Source organism: Leopardus geoffroyi, chromosome X, assembly GCF_018350155.1.
Source record: "Leopardus geoffroyi isolate Oge1 chromosome X, O.geoffroyi_Oge1_pat1.0, whole genome shotgun sequence".
NCBI lineage: Eukaryota > Metazoa > Chordata > Mammalia > Carnivora > Felidae > Leopardus > Leopardus geoffroyi.
The window spans coordinates 35344709-35359099 of NC_059343.1; the positions used below are offsets into that span (position 1 = coordinate 35344709).

At 57.4% G+C, this 14391-nt stretch overlaps 1 protein-coding gene across 3 annotated transcripts in view; it reads right to left on the minus strand.

The window, feature by feature from the left end:
• Positions 1–14391, minus strand: part of BCOR (BCL6 corepressor) — a 116082-nt gene that overhangs the window by 76797 nt on the left and 24894 nt on the right. The window contains exon 1 of one of the 3 annotated variants that reach the window (XM_045473043.1): positions 7793–7941. The exons of 1 other annotated variant lie outside the window; for it this stretch is intronic. The gene's annotated coding sequence lies outside the window, so the exon portion shown is untranslated. Of the gene's footprint in view, positions 1–7792; positions 7942–14391 lie in introns of those variants that run through there. One more of the 3 variants, XM_045473034.1, reaches the window with a different exon arrangement.

Sequence of the window (14391 nt, forward strand, 5' to 3'; positions counted from 1 at the left end):
CAAGGAGCCACTCGTGGTGGTTGGGGCCCCCAGAAACCACGGCAGGCCTCTAGAACTGTGACAGGTCAGCTGGTGGCTTGGCCAGTGCCATCCAATGTAACCACAACACAGCTAAATTTCTGTGCCCCGTCTCGGGGGCTGTCCTCAACCTTAGGAGCTTTCTCCGTGTGCTCGTTCACTGGGGGGAACTTCAAAGGGACTTATGTGGCTTCCAAGAGCTGTCAGAACGTTTGACTTCTCTGGCATCGTGCCAGCATCACACGTTAATTAAATTATATGGCAGAAACACTACAATGTCAAGGTCAGATATTACAGCCATCAAAGCCTAACATTAGGCATAGTATTTTATAGCACAGAGCAAAGCATACCTTTAAACAAATTTCTTTATCTTTCCCCGTGTCCTCTCTTGCCTCTGGCTGTTAAGACACCCACCATTCAACCATTCCTATGTGAAGAGCATCCGGGACAACTTCGTCTGGGGGTCCATAAGACCCTCTCCGACTTGTCAGACAGGACGACTCCTGGGATCGCACCCACTTGCCTGTCTGACCCTCAACTTGGGCCCGAAGTGGGCCTTTGTGAGCCTGAAACTCCCCGACAGACAGGGGCATGCTCTTCCCGGCTCTGTCCCTAAAGTCAATGCTAGATGGTTCTATCAGCAGGGCAGCAACCAGCTAGACTAGAAAATGGGGCGGGGAAGGGGGGGGGGCGCGTGTAGACTTTTTCTCCAAATGCCTTTTTAATAAGCATGGCTAGGAACTCTCCATGAGTGTGGAAGCTGTCCACGGGAAACCCTTGCCCCTTCGACGCCACTCTGCCTCAGCACGGAGCAGAGCTGAGCTAGGGCAATTCTCTCAGGGGGAGGATTATACAGCTGCATTCCGGCTTTCCTGGGGCCTCTCTCACGGTTACCAGTGAAAACCCGGAGGCCATGAACTCGGGGCCAAATGACTCACGTGCAATCACCAAAGCAAAGTTGATACCAAATGTGTTTAAATCTCCAGTCTCCCCAGTACCTATTAAGCACTATGTAGACATAGATATAGATACAGATATAGATATAGATATAGATAAAATATAGATAGATAGAGATAGAGAGATATATATTTATGCCAGGCACCATTTTAAGTGATGCATGTCTATCAACCAATTTAATTCTCCCAACATTCTGAAATCTGTCGTATCATCACCCTCCATTTTACAGGTGGGCAAAGTGAGGCCCCAGAGTAACTGCTTACGGCCATGCAACTAGTCAGGTGGTGAGCCAGATTTCTGACCTGGCAGTCTGGCTCCACCCTGCCAACTACTGCGTGGTCTTTGCTGTTGAACCCCACAAGATTTACTGAAGGCTCACTATGATAAGGTGCTGAGGGCAGGCGGGGAAGGATAGACAAGCAACGTATCTACGAGGGCAAAGTATTCCTAACTAACGTTAAAAAAATATATATTTATTTTCGAGAGAGAGAAAGAGAGAGCGGGGGAGGGGCAGAAAGAGAGGGAGACGGAGAATCCCAAGCAGGCTCCGCGCTGTCAGCACAGAGCCCGATGCGGGGCTCGAACTCCCGAACCGCGAGATCATGCCTAAAGCTGAAACCAAGAGTTGGACGCTTAACCGAACTAGCCACCCAGGCGCCCCTCTAACTAACATTTTAAGATAAAGTTAAATTAATTCAGATCTTTGAAGGGGTTTTGAATTCTTTCCAAGGGTAGGCGTGTTGAATAAATATAGCGCTTTTGAAAAATCTGCCTTCCTATATGGGTGTTCATTGTACTGTTCCTTCGATTTTTATGTGGGTTTGGGGTTTTTAAAAATAAAAGAAACTTTTTAAAAAAAGAATTAGCCTTAATAGACCATCTTGGGGAGAGTAAGCAAGAATTCGGGCGCACTGACTCTCTACAGAGAGGCAAACCGGGTGACTGAGGACTGGGGGTGGGAGGGGCTTACTTCTCTGCACACCCTTGATATGTATCCTTAGAATTTTGAGGCACATGAAGGTGTTGCCCGTAACATCTGCCGCTACCGTGACATTGTCCGAGTGGAACCTCAGGAAAGAAAGCACAGAACTCCCCGTTCCCAAGTGTGCCTGTTCAGCAGGTCAGAAGCTCAGAGCTGGGGCGGGGGTGGGGGGTGGGGTGGGGATCCCTGGTTGTCCAGCTGTAAGTGGAAAGTGGGCAGAAATACACCATCCACCCTTTGGCCTGAAAAATATATGCCTGAGGAGGAAAACCAAGGGAGGCTCTTTCTCCTGGGTTTAGTTAGTGCGAGCACAGTGGGGTTTTCAGCTCCGTGGGGCTTCTCTCTCTTGGGGGAAATCATTAAGTTCTCCTTAGGAGGGGCCCCCGGGGCCTGGGGTCTCCCTCGGCCACCCCCAACAGCCACAAGCACAACGCCCAACAAACAAGAGGGGCTAGATGTCGTATGAACACTCACCTTCCGTAAAGGGCCCTGGGTCTGATGCTCTCCCTGTTACGTGTGTGGGCACCTCTTGGGGCCTGGATGTCACGCTTATCACAAGTTAGCACACGGAATGTGATATTTTTATGACGCACACGGGGAAACAGTGACCAAGGGTTCACAGCTGCCCAAGATGGCCGCTCAAGGCCCAGTCGGGGGCTTGGGCCACCCCCAGACCCAACAGGGCACCCCGAGGGGCCGGCCCGCTGGCAAACGCACTCGCCCTTGCGAAGTTCTGGGTTAAGGGGCCGCAGGGACCGTTGACCGCCTCTGGAACCAGCACACCCCAGGGGCGGCCAGGGCTTCCTGGGGTCTGGGCTGGGTGCGAGGGTGTGACCAGGTCTGGGGGCCAACGCAGGGCTGAGTGGTGGGCTGGAAAGGGCACGCTGCCAGCGCCGGCTGGCCCACAGCCAGGGAGTCTGACTGAACTTGGGCCAGCCCTGTTGGCCCACAGACTCTGTAAGCTGAACCGCTCCAACACTCTTTGGGCCTCTTTGTTTTCACTTCCCCGCAGATCTCCCTTAGTGTTTAGGAATGTGCTTTGAAGGCTCCAGCATGTTTCGCCTCTGCTTAGGGAAACCAAGAGCGGAGGCTGGGCCGAGGCCAGATGGCTGCAGGGAGGGCACCTGTGATCACACTGCGAGCGCCCCAAGGGGCAGGTGGAATCCGGGGGGCACGGAGTGGGGGGGGGGCACTTGAGCCAGCTCCCCTTCTCTGCTGGGAGATTCCGTTTCCAGTGCTAAACCTTGGAGAGTCTCGGGTTTGTTTTGTTAAGGGAGGCAGTATTCCCTTACCAGCTCCCCCAGAGAGCCTACATTTGTCCAGGAGCTTTTGGGGATAAGCTACAGTCTCCTATTTGTCCAGGACAACAGACACAAGTGCAGGGAGCGCTCGGCGCAGGGATTTGCTTGAGACTCCTTCTCCCGGCCTGCCCGAGGAAACACAGGCCCCGCCAGGAAACTGAAGTGACGGGCCTGCTCCAGATGTCCTCCCTGCCACCTCCACGTCTGGGAGAGCAGTCTCACAGTCCAGGCTGCCCCGCTGTAAACCTCCCTTGTGGGCCGAGAGTGGTCGGCTTCTTTCTTCCCTTCTCCTTTAAGGCCTTTGTCCCCAGGCACAGAAAAAGGACCCAGGGTCCTCTGCTCATCATCCCTTGGAGGCCTCGCAGCACCGTGGCTTGCGTAGCGCTTTGCACACAGCAAGTGTTTAATAAATGCTGAACGACTAAAACACTGGGCCTCCTCTGCAGTGACCAAGAGCATCCCTGGATCTCCCTCTAACCACAAGCCACCCGCCTCCCCTGACTCCATTTCCCGAAGCAGGGAGCTCTGGGTTCTGGTCTTACTTTTGCCAGTAACGGGTCACCTCGAGCTAGCACCTTAACGCTCCAGAAGCGACTTCTGGAGCCGGCTACAGTGGGGACTCGATTAAAGCCCTGGGGGCCTGGCTGTTCTAGGGGTTCTGCACACACTCCTGCTTGCAGACTGTCACTGTATCCCCAGGTCAGGCCATTTTGATCCTGCCGGGGGCCCAGGTCTTAGTGGGGTCCCCGGCCTTCAGCTGGGGACTCTCCCCTTGCTTTGCCATGGTCCGATTGGCTTCACAACACACACCTGGTCCTTGGGCTCCTGACATATCCGTTCCTTTCTGTCCTCACAGCCATTTATACGGCTCCAGCTCCTGCGTGCGATGGGGCCGTGGCACATGAGCTATAACTCCAATGCCACAAGGGCACCCGAGTCATTTTTCTGCAGCTAGCATTGTCTGTTTGGAGCTACGGTCGACCTCCCTCCTGCCTGGTGGTGACACGGACCCTGTTTAGTTATCTGTGGGCTCTAGATTTTTTTTTTTCCTTCCTAATTTCCATTTCTCCTTGATTTCAGCAAGACAGTTAATGTGCGCTCAGAGGCTCTGCTGAGGGTCAACAGAAAGTGTGATCAGAGGGATCCCGTCCTCCTGTCTCTCAGAAGAGTCACTTTCTCTGCCCAGGTAATGACCCCCTTTTCCTCCCAGCTTCCTCTCAGCCTCCGTATATTTAGTGCACGTTGCCCTGGATAGAGTTTAATTAGGCACCAATGCACCCAGGGGCAAGAACCAAGGACCCCTCTCGGGTTGAGCAAATGGGGCCCGGCCCAGGCACGGGAGCCTGCAGCCAGCCTCCCCCCGCTGGTAAGTGATGGGCTGCCAGCAGGTAGAGGTTGTCCGTTCTCAGCTAATGATAGCCTTAGGCGCCAAGTGATGGAAAATCCAGGCGGGCTGGTGAGCTGCAGGGCGCAGCGAGGGACAATTGTATGGACCAGTTTAACACGGCTGGGGGAGGGATGGCAGAAGAAATACTGTGTGTGTGTGTGTGTGTGTGTGTGTGTGTGTGTGTGTGTGTTTCCTGGTCTCTTTTCTCTCCCTTCCCTGCTGCCTTTCCTTCGTTCTTGCTCTCGATTTCGGTTTTCTGTTCTGTTTCTAGCCCACGCGAGTTGAAATTAGAAAGGTCTTTGCATTCATTTATTTGTTTTAATAAAGACAGCATTTTTAAGCAGCATATTTGCAGCAATTGAGTGTTAAACTAAACACCAAGCCAACTAAATGTGTTCGGGGGAAATGAAAAGTCGGTTTACAAGAAACATATAATTAACACGTTCTCTGACTTTCCCTAAGCCTTTGTCTGGCTGAGGACAAGGCAGAGGAACCATAATCAACTTTAATAAAACGAAAGATGGTACCGAGGCAAAGGGGAACAAAAAAGTTTGGAGTAGGCAACAATTCTCAAGAGGGGATTCGTGAGTTATAATAAATATGTTTAAAAAGCAATCTTTTGTTGCCCTGTTTTAGTCAACAGCCATTGTCTCCTTACAACTACAAAGGCTCCAGAAGGCGCTAGTTTGTACTGTACCTGTTAAAAGCAGAAGCTGAGACCTGGAGGGGGGAAGGGGGGAGGGGATACAAGGACCGGGCAGGAGATGCATGGGAGTTTCCAGAGGGTGATCTACCCGGGCTAATGGAAATTACGATTGCACAACACCAGAGTCTTCACGTGGCCTGACTTCCAATAAACTGTCCCCCTCCTCACCCCTTGGAGAAAGTGAAATGAGACATTAGACTTTCAATAATCTCATATGGTGATGATCAATCAAAACCCAGAGGAGAAGGCCAATTTATAGAAATTGTATCTGCTTCACTGGGCGGCTGCAACCAGGGAGCCCCAGAGCACACCGTGCTCGCCTTTGATGTGCGAAGTTGCCTAAAAATGACAAATGCCAAAAAATATCGCCTGCACACGTGAGGGCTCTCCAAAGGGAGAGGGTGCTCCGGTGAGGCCTGTGTGAAGCCTGGCGAAAGGCACAAGCACATTCGGCCACATCAAACTATTTTTATTATCTGTTGGCCATTTGCAGCTGGGGTTTCCATCTTTCTTGTTTGTTTCATCGCCAATAAAGTTTATTTACTGAATTAACTTTTAAATGGATCCTCTACTTTGTTCTTCAGAGTAGGCTTCTGGGACTTGAGCCTTTTCAGCCGGGATGTCTCTAGCCTTTGTGACCAGGTCCCCCCCCCCCCCCCCCGCCCCCCCCCCCAACTCCAATCCCAATCCTGGAGGTAAAGGGCTCAGCCTCTGTTAACTCCTTGCCTGCCGGTGTCTTTTCACTGCAGCTACTAATCACCTCCTTTTGATCACTGCCAAGTTCTCAGGTTGAAGGAAGGAGAAGACCTCTTGACCATTCTGGCTGCCTTTCCACATGAGCCTGAAAATGTCGACAAATTTGAAACATCTGCCGGGCTGCTTTGGTCTGATTGCTAAAATATGCCGACCTCAAGCCCCCTCCCCCCCCCCCGCCCCTTTTAATCTGTTTCATATTCACAAATTAAGCATTTAGTCTGGGTAATAAATCAGGGCGGTTTACGAGACTCACACGAGACAAACAAGCGAGCAGGGCACAACACAAGCCCCTGGAAGCGGAGCGCGCACGGGGATGCCAGGAGTCGGGAGCTCCACGCGCTCGAACGCGGAGAGCAGCCCTGGCGCGCCCTGACACGCCGCCAGCACCCACACTTTGGCGGGTCCCCGAGCGGGCGGAGCGGAGGAGTGCAGGGGGGCAGCCCCAGCCTGGGCGCACACCCCTCCAATCTTCTCCTCGAACCCGTGGCGCCCGGCCCGCCCCAGCCCTGGGCAACTCGGCGCCCCCGCCCCGCCAGGGAGGGGCTGCTGGCAAAGGCGACAGCCTCACCCGGCACACACCCTGTGGTGGGCCCATTAAGCCTCTCCCAGCCGGGAAGACTGGATGCCCCCTCCCCCACCTCTTCCATCCGGCCGGGATCGGCCTTAAAGATCCCAGGCCCACACTCGCCAGAGAAGCAAAAGATCCCCCTCCACATCCACGTGTGACCTCCACTAAGCCTGGGCGCTAGGCACCGCCCCCCACCCCATCTCTCCGCGTCGCCACCTCCCAGGTTTCTGTCCCAGCAGCCACAAAGCTACTTTCAGATTCAGAAGGGGCGGGGGGGGGGGGGGGGGGGGGGAGGTGCGGGGAGGCCGGGGGAAGGGCTCGCCTTTGGAGTGGATCGAGGCTTAAGAGAGGCACGGGGAGGGGAGCCAAGGCACAAACAGGGCCCAGGCCCCCGCTGCAGAAAGCCTGGCCCAGGCTTTAGCGACCGCACAAACTCAGGGGGTTCTAACCTGTGCTTTTCCCGCCCTCCCCCGTGCATCAGCGAGAAGCGGATCTGGACGAGGGATCTCCGGCCAGTTCTAGCCTAGGACCTTGAGAGACCCCGAAGGGGATAGTGGCTCCAGGTCACCTCGTCCGGATCTGCGTCGCCCTTCCATGCTCAAGTTCCCTATCGACTGGCGTTCTCGACGCTACCGTGGGACGCGGCCGTGGAGAGGCGGAGGGCGGGAAATCGGGAAGCCGGAACCTGCAGCCCGCCCTGGACCGGGTGGGGGAGGCACAGGAACAATTCCCCCACCTCGCAACACACTACACACATCGCCGTTCCTCTCTTCTCCTAGCACACATTCCGACTGCGAAAGCCATTACCGCCGGCGCGCGAGAGACTTTTTAAATATTTACAGCCCGCTCTCCGCACGGTAGCCTGATCCATCTTGTGGGCGCGGAGGCGGGGCGCAGGGCTCCGCTCCGGGGGAGGTGCGGACCCGGGGCGGGGGGCTCCAGTCGCTTCCCCCGCGGCCCCCGGGTCCTCCCGGAGCTCCCCACCTCGTCCCCCCCCCAGGCGGGGAGGGGGCCAGAGACGGCGCGCGACGCGCCCGGGGCCCTGCCGGGGCCTGAGCAGGCGGGGGGCAGCGGCGGAGAGGAGGGAGGGCCGGGAGGCTGATTTAAAGGTTCTCACCGGGAAGCGAGCGAGGCACAGACCTGAGAGCCGCCGCGCGGTGAAATCCGAGGAGCTCTCTTGGCGAGGAGGGGCTGTCAGAGGCCATTTATCTCTCGCCAGAGTGGAGGCTCGGCTCCCACACCGCCCGCGAGTAACAATGGCAGCGATCAGCAGCTCTGCACGCGCTTCAGTGCATGAATGGATTGCGGAAGATGCCTGCGCTCCTCTCCGCTCAGGCGGCTCTCGGAGCGCCCCCTCCCCGCCCGCCGCCCCCGCCCCCCGGCCTCCTCCGGCCCGAGAGCGCGCCGTGCGCCTCGGGGTTCGCGAGTCCGGCCCCACGGCGCGGTCACTCTCGCCCGGACCCCGGCCGCCCTTCCCCCTGCCGCCGTTCCCAGGGCCTTGGCACCTTGCCACCGAGTGTCATTAGGGGTTGAAACTTGACACAAGCCTTCCCGACGCAGACACTCCTGCCAGCCCCCTCCCTCCTTCGCTCCCCTCGCGGCAAGTTTACTTTCAAGGAGTTGGACGCCGTTTCCACCTCAAAGGCCGGCCGTGTGCGGGCCCAGGGGGAGGGGCCGGGCTCGGAAGGGTGTCTTCACCTGTCCGGCGGCCTAGGGTGTTCTCAGGCCCCCGGCCCGGGCGCCCGAGGCCAGCGCTCCCTCCCCCGCTTCGTAGCAGCTAATCCATCCATCGAGAGTCCCTGCGATCCGCACATGCACACGCACTCCGGACACCTCTACCCGGACCCAGACGTCTGGCCAACTTTCGGGTCAGCGGCAGAATCCTGTAGTCCAATTCTGGTCCGCTTACGGTCTCAAGTTCGGAGAACGCCACAGACGGCTCGAGGTGGGCCGCTGAAGAGTCCCCCCTTAACTCTGGAAAGTAGGTCTCCTAAAAGCCCCCCTTCAGTTGCTGCCTAGGGCTGGGAGCATCACGGAACGCAGTGAGGGATACTCCGACCCTCTTGGGTTTGCTTTGGGGCGCTAAAGCAGAACTTCGGGATGTTTCAGTGCCAGCGGTCGCAAAGCCCGGGACACGTCAGCTCTGGGTCGGGGGAGGGGGCGCAAGGAGTGGACACTCGCAGCGATCCTAAGGCAGTGCCAACTAGCCCGCGGGAAGAGGTCGGGCTGAGCTCGGGTGGGGGCAAGGGGGTCACACGCGCGAGAACGAGGCAGCGTAAATGCCAAGATGCATTCGGAGAGGAAGAGCGCGACCAGCCGACCCGGGAGGCTGGCGAGGGCAGGCGAAGAGCTGGCAGCGAGACAAAGCGGGAGGAGAGAGCCGGGGAGGCTCAGCCGCAGACCCGGAAACGCAGGCAGCAGCAGACGCCCGAGCCCCGACGCGGAGACGTGCACGGCCAGGCCCGGCCTGGCATACCCCACTTCGCGTGCCCAGGGGACAACGACGCGGATTCCCCGCGGAGCTTACTGCCAGAGCTGGTCTCTGTTGGGCCTGAATGAGCTTGTCGAGTCAGCTTGAGCCTTCCTGGCACACGGCGGGGTCCCCGGGGTGGTCTTAGCTAATAGGGACCCCTCTGGTCTCTGCCCCTCCCTGAGCCCCGGACAAAGATATGGGCTAGAGGAGTTCAGCACTTTCTCAGGGCTCGAGCACGGCCATTGGGAGAACTCTGGTCTTCCTCCTGGGGGCCTCGGGCAACTGTTTATCCGCCTTGGAGGCCGCTGGAGGGTCGCCACCCTCCACCTAATTCACATTTGGGTTTCCCGATCTTAAGACTCTTGTGGCAAAGCCCACGCCCTGGCTTTCGCTTTCCAACAATCGGTAATCAAGACTGGACTTCCCGAAACAGTGGTCCCCAGCCTCAGGTTCTTCGCCACTCCCTCCCACTGCCCCCACAGTGAGCCCAGCAGCCCCTCCACTGGGCCAGCAGCACACCCAACTCACTGCTTCCCCCAACCCCACTCCCCTAAACCCCAGCTCGAGCCCGGCGCTTTCCTGCGGCTGTTGGCCTTGTACACACTAGCTATACCCACCCCCACCGCACACACACTCAGAGTTGTTCTTGCCCTTCCTGTCTCCTGCTGGGCGTCCTCGAAACCTGAGTGCCTAGTCTGAGCTCAGAGCCACACTGAGCCAGGAGCCCGGGAGACGGAGTGGAGGTGGCCAAGGGAGAGGAGGAGAGGAGCCCATAATGGAGGAGGGGGCTCATGCCGGAGAGAAAGAAGCCAGCCGGGAGACACAGCCTGCAGGAGAGGGGGAGTATAAAGGGAAAGCCAACACTAATCCCTCAGCCTGCCTACGGTGGGGCCTGACAGTCTACAAAAGCCTTTTCCCTGAATATTATCTCATTTGTGCCAGCCTCACCGCCGGGCTGTGAGGGAGGTAAGGCAGATAGCATTACCCCCATTGGCAGAGGAGGGAAATAGGGCCCAGAGACGTTAAGAGAGGTCTGTACCAAGGTCATAGAGCTAAGAGTGGTGGAGGAGGCCCAAGGCCTGAATTTCCTGCCCCCAAGTTCACTTTCCTGTTCAACAGCTGTGTGTGTGTGTGTGTGTGTGTGTGTGTGTGTGTGTGTGTGTGTGTCTGGGTGAAGATCCATGGGGAGGGGGAGGGGGATGGCCGGACAGGAATGAACAGTCCAGTTAGGGAAGTCCAGGAAGGAAGGACACAGCCCCACACCTCTTCCTCTACCCAGGTTTCACCGAACGGCCCGCTCTTTCCATAGCCGCCTGAGAGCTGGCCCCCGGCCCACCTGCCCTGCTGGGCTGTCAGTGCCTGGCCGTGCCCTCAGCAGTGGCTACTCCAGAGGTCTTGTATCTTTGGGAGGCCTGGCTTTGCTTGTCTGCTCGGTTCTCCTCTCTGCCTGTCATCCCCGCCCCCAGCCTCGGCTGCAGGATGCCTTGCGTCCAACTGTGGTTTCCGGGCAATAAAACAACTATTAAAGTCTCAGGCACGGCTGGTGATTTGCATCACATCCTCTCGTGCATGGATTCAATATTTAATACACAATATTGAATACGGATATTAAAAATCAATAGCTGAGGACCCCTAGGGAGGCGGCACAGTGCGATCCTGCTTCGGGAACACAACCAGCTCCTCTAAAAAGACAGGAACGGCGAGTTCAGCCAAGCCGAGCCCAGCGCCAGGGGAAGTGAGGAGTAGTGGATGCCTCTCAGCTTCCTGGTATGCTTAACTGCACCACCCGTAAGTCGTAAGTCGAGCTAAAGGGAGGCCGAAGGAATGGTTTGCCCCCAGGCTTTACTAGTTGCGGGGTGGGGTTGGGTAGGATCTGTTTCCGAGCCAGCTACCAGGTGGACGGAGCTAGTTGCTTTCTTTCTTTCTTTTTTTCCTTCTGTTATTTATTTATTTATTTATTTATTTGGTTGCTGTTTGCATTTTGCTTTGGGTCAGGTCTAAGTCCTGCGGGCAAGCACTCAACTCTTCCCACCATGATGGCTCCTTCCTCTGGCCTCAGGACATCCATCACCATAGGCCCCATGGGGAGCTCTTGGCATAAGCTTTCAGGGAGATGGAAAAGGAATTCCAATGGCTCAGAATATTCTTCGCACAGTCAATGGAACGTGAATGCCTGATACCAGACTCAGAGCCTCAAGGTCTTCTGAGATACCCCTAGCCTTCAAGACAGAAACCCTCGGGCCCTGTGGCCCACCCAAGGACCTGGTGATGGCTGGGTGGTGACAGAGGGAAGGGGGCGACGATGAGGAGGCTGGGACACGGAAGCACTCCTGCTCCAGAATGAGAATCCAGATTGTCTGTTAGAGAGCCAGAAGAGCGAGCTCCCAGGACACATAATTATCTTTTCAGGCCTGAAGAGGAACACAAATTACTCTCTTCTTTATCAAAACACAGGAATTCACTTTACCCTGCACAGAAACAAGGTTGTCACAGACTGATATGATAGGGGTGAAGGAGAATAAACATCTTTGAGCATTTTTTTTTTCCACTACAGAAAGAGAAGACAAACTAGCAGTGGGGGAAATAACTTCAATTATCTGATTGGAAGGGCCTGGAGGCTTTTAGACGCCAAAGAGCTAGGTGAACTTGACCTACCAAAGTGCCGTCCCGGACACCAAGTTACAATATTAATTTTATAGATTCCCCTCTTATCATAGCTCAGATCGATATGGACTGAGTTGGAAATCTTGCTCTGGTTATGAATAGATTGAGAGAACACCTCGGGGGAAAAACCCCAAAGAGGTGATTTGGGTAAAAGTTAGAAGGGAACGAAAGAGGTGTTGGAAAGTGACAGTTAATGGGCCAGTGGCCTTGCCTCTTTGTTCCCTAACAGTTGTCAGAGAGCCATCAAAGGGGAGGGAACAGGCGCCCTTCTCAGAACCAGCACAGGAAAAGCTGACGCTCTCCGGCTGCCACAGATCCCCTCAGCGGTGCTTTGCAGACCCAGCCCTCTGGGAGTTTGCCTGTGTGTGTTTATGCGTTTCCGGGCTGGGGGTGCAGCCACTTTTATAACATCGGCTCTGGGCCTGTGAAACCCACTAGCAAAACGTTCTCCTCGGAGGAAAAGTTATTCTAAGGCGGTTGTTGGCTATAGGGCAGTGCTCCAGCATCGTGAGCGGTGTTTTCTTGAATACTTCGCTACTATCCAACTGCCTCACTTCTTTCCACCTTGGCCATTGGGCCAGGCTCTGGGCCTCCTATAGACGCATGCAGAGCCAACAGTTTGCAGACCCCACAGTTTGCATCAAGCACGGGCATTGTGGCTACGGTACACGGTGGCAGGCCAAGGAGAAGGGAGGCTCCCCAGGGGAGACCCGAGGCCCAGGAGGGCCTGCTGGCACAAGCGTAGAGCTGACCCAGCTTGAGGGAGGTACACCTCCAGACAAGTGCCCCCTGGACCCACCCGGTATCCTTCAAACCAAGAGGGAAAGTGGCCCTCTCTCTCGTTCAGGTGGGCTAGGCCCCAGGTGTAGGAGAACCCTGTTGTAGCAAGTCCCAAATGCTGAGAGGGATTGGGGGCGGGGCAGGAGAGAGCGGGTATCTTCGTGCCTCCCAACACCCCCCACCCTTCTGCAACATTTTCCTGGAATGAACTGAAGTTACTTAGTGGAGTTGCTCCTGAAGCCCCTTGGGGACGGTCACTACTCTTGGTGCAGGACAGCAAGGACGATGGCGTTCGGCCGGAGAGGATCCTCTGGATAGTATTCGTGCTCACCGAAACGAGCCTCGGATTCCGGCGCAAAGCCTCACTGTTCCGTAAGACGCTACCTCCCTTCCCACGCCCCGCAGAAAAAAACACCCCCGAACTGCTGGGGTGAACACAGAGTCTGAGGCCAGGGTCAGCGGAGGGGCGTCCCCACCACCAACAAGTTGCCGGCCGAGATAACAGCTGTGGGAGGGGGAGGGGAGCCGCAGGCAGCCACGACTGAACGGTTGCGATCTAGAAAATTCAACAAGAGGCCGCCGCGGTAGCGGCGGCGGCGGTTCCAATTAGCTAAGCCAACTGGGAAGGCAGAGAGCGAGGCGGCGGCCCCGCTGATCGTGCCCGGGGCGAGCAGGCGGGCGAGGGCGCGGGGCCTCGGCGCTGCCCGGGCGGCCCTCGCCCGGCCCCTCCCGCGGGCTCTCGGAGCGCGCCTGGTGTTTACACACTGTCCTTCCGACACGGGATCAAGTTTCAGGACGCGATGGAGGCGCCGGGGGCCCGCCACAGGCCCGGGAGAGGGGAAGAGCTGGAGCGGGATCTAAGGCAGCAGTGCGCGGACGAGGCCCAGCTCGCGTGGGCACAGCTAGTGCAGCCGTCCCCCCGGGGGTGGGGTGAGGGGGAAGTCCACCGGGAAGGGCGGGGCTGCGGGGAGCTACCCGCAGCGAGAGGTATCTCCGAGTCGCCAGAGTGGGGTGCTTTGCTTACTCTAGCCGGAGAACTTCCCCCTGGGAGGGGAAGGACTGCTGAGAACCAGGCGCAGGGGCTGCTGTGAGCTCCCCTCGCGAGCTCTTAGACTCCTTCCCTCCAGTCCCTTTGATATACTACCCGATTCAGGCCATTGTTGGGGAGGAGGGGGCGGTCTGTGGGCTAGAGGAGGCTCGCGCGATCGGAGACCTCGAGCCTCCCCGTGCGCCCTGGCCCCACGGCTGCGGAGGCCTCGGGCCGAGTGCCGGAGGGCTCGCCGTTCCGCGCCTCCTCTGAGCTGGCAGCGCGCGGGTGCCCCACGCTGTCAGGCGGCGGTGGGTGAGCTTCCAGCAGCACAGGCACACTGTAAACAGCTGCGTGCGCGCCCTCCCAGCCCGGGCTGGGAACCTCACCCAAACACCATGTCGCCTTCTCTCAGGCTCCCGGCAGAGGCTAGGGGAGACTGGGGCGCGGGCGGCGCGGCTTTTGTAGTCGAGCCTGGGGAAAGAGGGCCCCCACCCCGTGCCCAGGCCACCGGGGCCCGGGAGCGAGCGTTCTGAACCTGCAGGGGTGCGGGGTGCTGCGGGGAGGGGAAGGAGTCAGCGCCTGCCCCCTCCCCACTGAATGTCTGCTTTGTTCCGGAAAACAAGGGAAGCATTAGGCTGCTGCCCCCGGGGAAACACAAAACTTCTTTTTGAATCTCGGGAAGGGCGGTTGACTGCGCTACGGGGCTCCCGAGACAGACCGAGGAGGGGAAAAGCTGAGAGGGCGGGCGGAGACCGGGAGACTCCGGAGA